This window comes from Oncorhynchus gorbuscha, linkage group LG20 (genome assembly GCF_021184085.1).
Source record: "Oncorhynchus gorbuscha isolate QuinsamMale2020 ecotype Even-year linkage group LG20, OgorEven_v1.0, whole genome shotgun sequence".
NCBI lineage: Eukaryota > Metazoa > Chordata > Actinopteri > Salmoniformes > Salmonidae > Oncorhynchus > Oncorhynchus gorbuscha.
This window is the reverse complement of record NC_060192.1, coordinates 12495398-12504332: the sequence shown is the minus strand read 5'-3', so window position 1 is coordinate 12504332 and position 8935 is coordinate 12495398.

The following is an 8935-nucleotide window of genomic DNA, read 5'->3' as shown; positions in this document are numbered from 1 at the left end:
TGTCCAGTTCAGGTCTCTGTCTGGGAACAGAGGCTGATCTTCTAGAGTCAACCGGAGACCTCTCCTCCACCTGTTGCTCCTCACCCCACCTCCTCTCCTCCCTGCTCTCCTCTCTACCACCATCCCTCCTTCGCTGACAGACCTGAGAGAGTAGAGACATCAAAAGGAACATTACAAATCAGAAACGCTGAAAGAAAGACAATGAGACCCTATTCCCTATATAGTGCACTACTTTTGACCAGAGTCCTATGGAACCCTATTCCTATAGTGCACTACTTTTGAACAGAGCCCTATAGAACCCTATTCCCTATATAGTGCACTACTTTTGAACAGAGCCCTATAGAACCCTATTCCCTATATAGTGCACTACTTTAGACCAGAGCCCCATAGAACCCTATTCCCTATATAGTGCACTACTTTTGAACAGAGCCCTATAGAACCCTATTCCCTATATAGTGCACTACTTTTGAACAGAGCCCTATAGAACCCTATTCCCTATATAGTGCACTACTTTAGACCAGAGCCCTATAGAACCCTATTCCCTATATAGTGCACTACTTTAGACCAGAGCCCCATGGAACCCTGTTCCCTATAGTGCACTACTTTTGAACAGAGCCCTATAGAACCCTGTTCCCTATATAGTGCACTACTTTTGACCAGAGCCCTTATGGACCAGTAAAAATGTCAATAAACCAGTTTCAACAGTAACACAAGTCTGATGAGAAAAAGTGCCACGGTAAAAAAAAGGCGAACCTGGTACGAGGTGTTGAGCTGAGAGAGTGTGTGTGGCCATCCTGGGCTGAGGGGGGCGCTCTAACAGGACTGGGAGGGTTGGTCTGTCTCAGACTGCCCTCGAGTCGCTCCTTTAGTCTGCCCACCTCCTCCTGCAGGGACTGGATGGCCTCACTGAGGGACAGACACAGAAACACACGAACACGCACGCATGCACGCGCCACACACACACGAGAATGAGCACAGAGAAAAGTGTTGACATTTTCTACCTCAATGTTATAGAGTAGACACTGCCATTTCAACTCCATTGGTAACTGTACTGTTACTTGTTGCAAATATTGTAGTTAGTAATATCACATCTGTTATAGGTGTTAAAACGCACAATTGACCCAGCCAATCGAATCAATTTGACATTCCAAACCATACACAATCTTTTTCTAAACTCATTCCTATAATGTGAGTCAATAAATAGGGCCCACTCATGCAGTGTCACACCGTGCAAGAGTCAACACTGGGTACAGTATGTACCTCCAGTCTCCACATTTACCAGCTTCCATGTCTGTAATCATATCAAACAGAATGTAAAAATGACTCAGGTTGACTGGCATTTCACTTGATGCATCAGACTCTACCTGACCCAGGGACACGGACACGTTAGACACACACTGACACCTGTCAATAAACGCTGTAGGATCCAGAGCTAGATTTTTCAAATAAATATGAATGATATAATAAAGATATGACTCTGGTAGGAACCTCACTTCCCAGGTAAAAGAGAAGACACCAGCCAGTCAACACCCTCAGGATAAAAGGAAATTAAATGTCAAACATCTAATAATCCCCCCTCCTAGATTCTACTTGGAGTTGACAGAAAAAAACAATGCCTTTGAGCTGAGCTGGTATTTTTGCTGCAGTGAAGCAGCCCTCTTCACCTCCCAGCCAATACTTCCCAAAGAGACTCAGAAATCTGTGCTTGTTTGTGTCACTATCGCCATGGGAGCAGTTGTGGAGAGAGAGAGAGAGAGAGGCAGAGAAAGAGAGGGAGAGGCAGAGAAAGAGAGGGAGGCAGAGAAAGAGAGGGAGAGGCAGAGAAAGAGAGGGAGAGGCAGAGAGAGAGAGAGGCAGAGAGAGAGGCAGAGAGAGAGAGAGAGAGAGAGAGAGGCAGAGAGAGAGAGATGCAGAGAGAGAGATGCAGAGAGAGGCAGAGAGGCAGAGAGAGAGAGAGCAGAGGAGAGAGAGAGCAGAGAGAGAGAGAGAGAGAGAGCAGAGAGAGAGAGGCAGAGAGAGAGAGAGATGCAGAGAGAGAGAGAGATGCAGAGAGAGAGAGAGAGGCAGAGAGAGAGAGAGGCAGAGAGAGAGAGAGGCAGAGAGAGAGAGGCAGAGAGAGAGAGAGGCAGAGAGAGAGAGAGAGAGGCAGAGAGAGAGAGAGAGGCAGAGAGAGAGAGGCAGAGAGAGAGAGAGAGAGAGGCAGAGAGAGAGAGAGAGAGAGAGAGAGAGAGAGAGACCAGAGAGAGAGAGAGAGAGAGAGAGAGAGAGAGAGAGAGAGAGAGAGAGAGAGAGAGAGAGTGAGAGAGAGAGAGAGAGAGAGAGGCAGAGAGAGAGAGGCAGAGAGAGAGATGCAGAGAGAGAGAGAGAGAGGCAGAGAGAGAGAGAGAGAGAGAGAGAGGCAGAGAGAGAGAGATGCAGAGAGAGGCAGAGAGAGAGAGATGCAGAGAGAGGCAGAGAGAGAGAGATGCAGAGAGAGAGAGAGAGAGAGAGAGAGGCAGAGAGAGAGAGAGAGAGAGAGAGGCAGAGAGAGAGAGAGAGCGAGAGAGAGGCAGAGAGAGAGAGAGAGAGAGAGAGAGAGGCAGAGAGAGAGAGAGGCAGAGAGAGAGAGAGAGAGGCAGAGAGAGAGAGAGAGGCAGAGAGAGAGGCAGAGAGAGAGAGATGCAGAGAGAGAGAGAGAGGCAGAGAGAGAGAGAGAGGCAGAGAGAGAGAGAGAGAGAGAGAGAGAGAGAGGCAGAGAGAGAGAGGGAGGCAGAGAAAGAGAGGGAGAGGCAGAGAGAGAGGCAGAGGCAGAGAGAAAGAGAGAGAGGCAGAGAGAGAGGCAGAGAGGCAGAGAGAGAGAGAGGCAGAGAGAGCCAGGAGAGAGAGGCAGAGAGAGGCAGAGCAGAGGAGAGAGAGGCAGAGAGAGAGAGAGAGAGAGAGAGAGAGAGAGAGAGAGAGAGAGAGTGAGAGAGAGAGAGAGAGAGAGCAGAGAGAGAGAGAGAGAGAGGCAGAGAGAGAGATGCAGAGGCAGAGAGAGATGCAGAGAGAGAGAGAGCAGAGAGAGCAGAGAGAGAGAGAGAGAGAGAGGCAGAGAGAGAGAGATGCAGAGAGAGGCAGAGAGAGAGATGCAGAGAGAGGCAGAGAGAGAGAGATGCAGAGAGAGAGAGAGAAGAGAGGCAGAGAGAGAGAGAGAGAGAGAGAGGCAGAGAGAGAGAGAGAGAGCAGAGAGAGAGAGAGAGAGAGAGAGAGAGAGAGAGAGAGAGACTCACTTGCGGTTGGGTCAGCTGACCAGAGCTCAGGGCTGGAGGGATCGCCATGGTGATAGGGTGCAGTGGGGGAGGGGCTTGGCTGGCAGCAATGCTGGGTCGTTCGGGTGGAACGGTCACCGTCCCTCATCCTCCTGACGCAGAGTGGACTTAGGATAGAAGGAGGAATTAAAGAGGAGAGAGGGGTTTAAAGGCAGGGGAGAGGTGGAGGATCAAATTAACTGACACGGGCAAAGAAACATAGCCAAACCGCTAATAGCTGCCTCCCTGATTCCTCCCAGGAGGGTTTCTGGCACAGACTAGACCGTGTACCAGCGTTTCCGGTATGAAAATGTGGCGCTGGACATTTCACCGGCAGGATTTTGAAAATGTACCGGAACCATATGAATCGTGTGCGTAACCTGATTAGGGCGTCGAACCACGGTGTTCAGAATGACAGAAATCCCATTTCGATTATGGTAATTCATCTTAACAGAACATGCAAGTCAAGGACGCAACGCCGTGTGTCCTTACCGCTCACTTTGAAGCTGTTAGAATAACTGTCCACATTTACTTTTCCTCAGCCAACAAGACGAGTAACGAACAGCTAAATCACTAGCCTTTGCAGGCGGAGAGAGAGAGTTAAGTTTGGGGAAGTACATTTTCACCATAAAAATGCACCTGTATAATAAATCATGCCATTCGTCATCGCATTTACAGACTTATGTAAAATGGCCTCCTATTCGTAATGTGATGAGTAGATCGGATAGTCTTAATTCAAGCTAATAATATAACTCAATCACTGTTGGTAAAAAAAAGACTGTTGAAGGCATGGCTGAGGGCGTATAGCGTACAGGTCTGGGCTACAGGCTACATCAGATATGCGTTTCTTTCTTTGAATGGGAAAAATACATTTCATGCCATTCTACTACACATTATATGACTGAAGACATTAGTTGAATATTTGTAATAATGCAGGTGGGCTAAATCGGGATCACTGAGTGTTTCTCGGTAGTCTTAAACAAATCTACTATGAAACAAAAGTATACACCTCCCATACATGGTTATGGGCTTAAAAAACAGAAGACTCCTCCTGTACCATGTCAGATATAGAGTAGAAATGTATTACATTTAGAGTTTGAATCCCAATATTACACGTTATATTCATCACAGAAGACTGAAATATAACAACACGAATTATGAAATGATGAAAAATATGAATAACATTCCACCCATGAGGCCACAAGTTAATTTGACTGTAGGAAAGGGCTCCTAAAACTAATGACAGGGGAGCCCACTGTGCTGACACCGACAAACAGATCAATCAAAACGACCATGTCCATATAATAGACTACTGGTTTCAATGGCATATGACTACTGGTTTCAATGGCATATGACTACTGGTTTCAATGGCATATGACTACTGGTTTCAATGGCATATGACTACTGGTTTCAATGGCATATGACTACTGGTTTCAATGGCATATGACTACTGGTTTCAATGGCATATGACTACTGGTTTCAATGGCATATGACTACTGGTTTCAGTGGCATATGACTACTGACTACTGGTTTCAGTGGCATATGACTACTGGTTTCAATGGCATATGACTACTGGTTTCAATGGCATATGACTACTGGTTTCAATGGCATATGACTACTGGTTTCAATGGCATATGACTACTGGTTTCAATGGCATATGACTACTGACTACTGGTTTCAATGGCATATGACTACTGGTTTCAATGGCATATGACTACTGGTTTCAATGGCATATGACTACTGGTTTCAATGGCATATGACTACTGGTTTCAATGTCATATGACTACTGGTTTCAATGGCATATGACTACTGGTTTCAATGGCATATGACTACTGACTACTGGTTTCAATGGCATATGACTACTGGTTTCAATGGCATATGACTACTGGTTTCAATGGCATATGACTACTGGTTTCAATGGCATATGACTACTGGTTTCAATGGCACATGACTACTGGTTTCAGTGGCATATGACTACTGGTTTCAGTGGCATATGACTACTGGTTTCAATGGCATATGACTACTGGTTTCAATGGCACATGACTACTGGTTTCAGTGGCATATGACTACTGGTTTCAATGGCATATGACTACTGGTTTCAATGGCATATGACTACTGGTTTCAATGGCATATGACTACTGGTTTCAATGGCATATGACTACTGGTTTCAGTGGCATATGACTACTGGTTTCAATGGCATATGACTACTGGTTTCAATGGCATATGACTACTGGTTTCAATGGCATATGACTACTGGTTTCAGTGGCATATGACTACTGGTTTCAATGGCATATGACTACTGGTTTCAATGGCATATGACTACTGACTACTGGTTTCAATGGCATATGACTACTGGTTTCAATGGCATATGACTACTGGTTTCAATGGCATGTGACTACTGACTACTGGTTTCAATGGCATATGACTACTGGTTTCAATGGCATATGACTACTGGTTTCAGTGGCATATGACTACTGGTTTCAATGGCATATGACTACTGGTTTCAATGGCATATGACTACTGACTACTGGTTTCAATGGCATATGACTACTGGTTTCAATGGCATATGACTACTGGTTTCAATGGCATGTGACTACTGACTTCAATGGCATATGACTACTGGTTTCAATGGCATATGACTACTGGTTTCAATGGCATATGACTACTGGTTTCAATGGCATATGACTACTGACTACTGGTTTCAATGGCATATGACTACTGACTTCAATGGCATATGACTACTGGTTTCAACGGCATATGGAAGTCTTTATAAAACAACTGACTACTGGTTTCAACGGTATATGGAAGTCTATATAAAACAACTGACTACTGGTTTCAACGGTATATGGAAGCCTATATAAAAGAACTGATTACTGGTTTCAACGGTATATGGAAGTCTATATAAAAGAACTGACTACTGGTTTCAACGGTATATGGAAGTCTATATAAAACAACTGACTACTGGTTTCAACGGTATATGGAAGCCTATATAAAAGAACTGATTACTGGTTTCAACGGTATATGGAAGTCTATATAAAAGAACTGACTACTGGTTTCAACGGTATATGGAAGTCTATATAAAACAACTGACTACTGGTTTCAACGGTATATGGAAGCCTATATAAAAGAACTGATTACTGGTTTCAACGGTATATGGAAGTCTATATAAAACAACTGACTACTGGTTTCAACGGTATATGGAAGTCTATATAAAAGAACTGATTACTGGTTTCAACGGTATATGGAAGTCTATATAAAATAACTGACTACTGGTTTCAACGGTATATGGAAGTCTATATAAAACAACTGACTACTGGTTTCAACGGTATATGGAAGTCTATATAAAAGAACTGACTACTGGTTTCAACGGTATATGGAAGTCTATATAAAACAACTGACTACTGGTTTCAACGGTATATGGAAGTCTATATAAAAGAACTGACTACTGGTTTCAACGGTATATGGAAGTCTATATAAAAGAACTGATTACTGGTTTCAATGGTATATGGAAGTCTATATAAAACTGACTACTGGTTTCAACGGTATATGGAAGTCTATATAAAAGAACTGATTACTGGTTTCAACGGTATATGGAAGTCTATATAAAAGAACTGACTACTGGTTTCAACGGTATATGGAAGTCTATATAAAACAACTGACTACTGGTTTCAACGGTATATGGAAGTCTATATAAAAGAACTGACTACTGGTTTCAACGGTATATGGAAGTCTATATAAAACAACTGACTACTGGTTTAAACGGTATATGGAAGTCTATATAAAACAACTGACTACTGGTTTCAACGGTATATGGAAGTCTATATAAAAGAACTGACTACTGGTTTCAACGGTATATGGAAGTCTATATAAAACAACTGACTACTGGTTTCAACGGTATATGGAAGTCTATATAAAAGAACTGACTACTGGTTTCAACGGTATATGGAAGTCTATATAAAACAACTGACTACTGGTTTAAACGGTATATGGAAGTCTATATAAAACAACTGACTACTGGTTTCAACGGTATATGGAAGTCTATATAAAAGAACTGACTACTGGTTTCAACGGTATATGGAAGTCTATATAAAACAACTGACTACTGGTTTAAACGGTATATGGAAGTCTATATAAAACAACTGACTACTGGTTTCAACGGTATATGGAAGTCTATATAAAGAACTGACTACTGGTTTCAACGGTATATGGAAGTCTATATAAAACAAACTGACTACTGGTTTAAACGGTATATGGAAGGACTACTTTTAAACGGTATATGGAAGTCTATATAAAAGAACTGACTACTGGTTTCAACGGTATATGGAAGTCTATATAAAACAACTGACTACTGGTTTCAACTGAAGTCTTATAACTGACTACTGGTTTCAACGGTATATGGAAGTCTATATAAAACAACTGACTACTGGTTTCAACGGTATATGGAAGTCTATATAAAAGAACTGACTACTGGTTTCAACGGTATATGGAAGTCTATATAAAACAACTGACTACTGGTTTCAACGGTATATGGAAGTCTATATAAAAGAACTGATTACTGGTTTCAATGGTATATGGAAGTCTATATAAAAAACTGACTACCGGTTTCAACGGTATATGGAAGTCTATATAAAAGAAACTGATTACTGGTTTCAACGGTATATGGAAGTCTATATAAAAGAACTGATTACTGGTTTCAATGGTAGTATGGAAGTCTATATAAAACAAATCCGACTACTGGTTTCAACGGTATATGGAAGTCTATATAAAAGAAACTGACTACTGGTTTCAACGTATATGGAAGTCTATATAAAAGAAACTGACTACTGGTTTAAACGGTATATGGAAGCTCATATAAAACAACTGACTACTGGTTTCAACGGTATATGGAAGTCTATATAAAAGAACTGACTACTGGTTTCAACGGTATATGGAAGTCTATATAAAACAACTGACTACTGGTTTCAACGGTATATGGAAGTCATATAAAAGAACTGACTACTGGTTTCAACGGTATATGGAAGTCTATATAAAAGAACTGACTACTGGTTTAAACGGGTATATGGAAGTCTATATAAAACAAACGGGACTACTGGTTTCAACGGTATATGGAAGTCTATATAAAAGAACTGACTACTGGTTTCAACGGTATATGGAAGTCTATATAAAAACAACTGACTACTGGTTTAAACGGCATATGGAAGTCTATATAAAACAACCGACTACTGGTTTCAACGTATATGGAAGTTCATATAAAAGAACTGACTACTGGTTTCAACGGTATATGGAAGTCTATATAAAAACAACTGACTACTGCTTCAAACGGTATATGGAAGTCTATATAAAACAACTGACTACTGGTTTCAACGGTATATGGAAGTCTATATAAAAGAACTGACTACTGGTTTCAACGGTATATGGAAGTCTATATAAAAGAACTGACTACTGGTTTCAACGGTATATGGAAGTCTATATAAAACAACTGACTACTGGTTTAAACGGTATATGGAAGTCTATATAAAACAACTGACTACTGGTTTCAACGGTATATGGAAGTCTATATAAAAGAACTGACTACTGGTTTCAACGGTATATGGAAGTCTATATAAAACAACTGACTACTGGTTTCAACGGTATATGGAAGTCTATATAAAAGAACTGACTACTGGTTT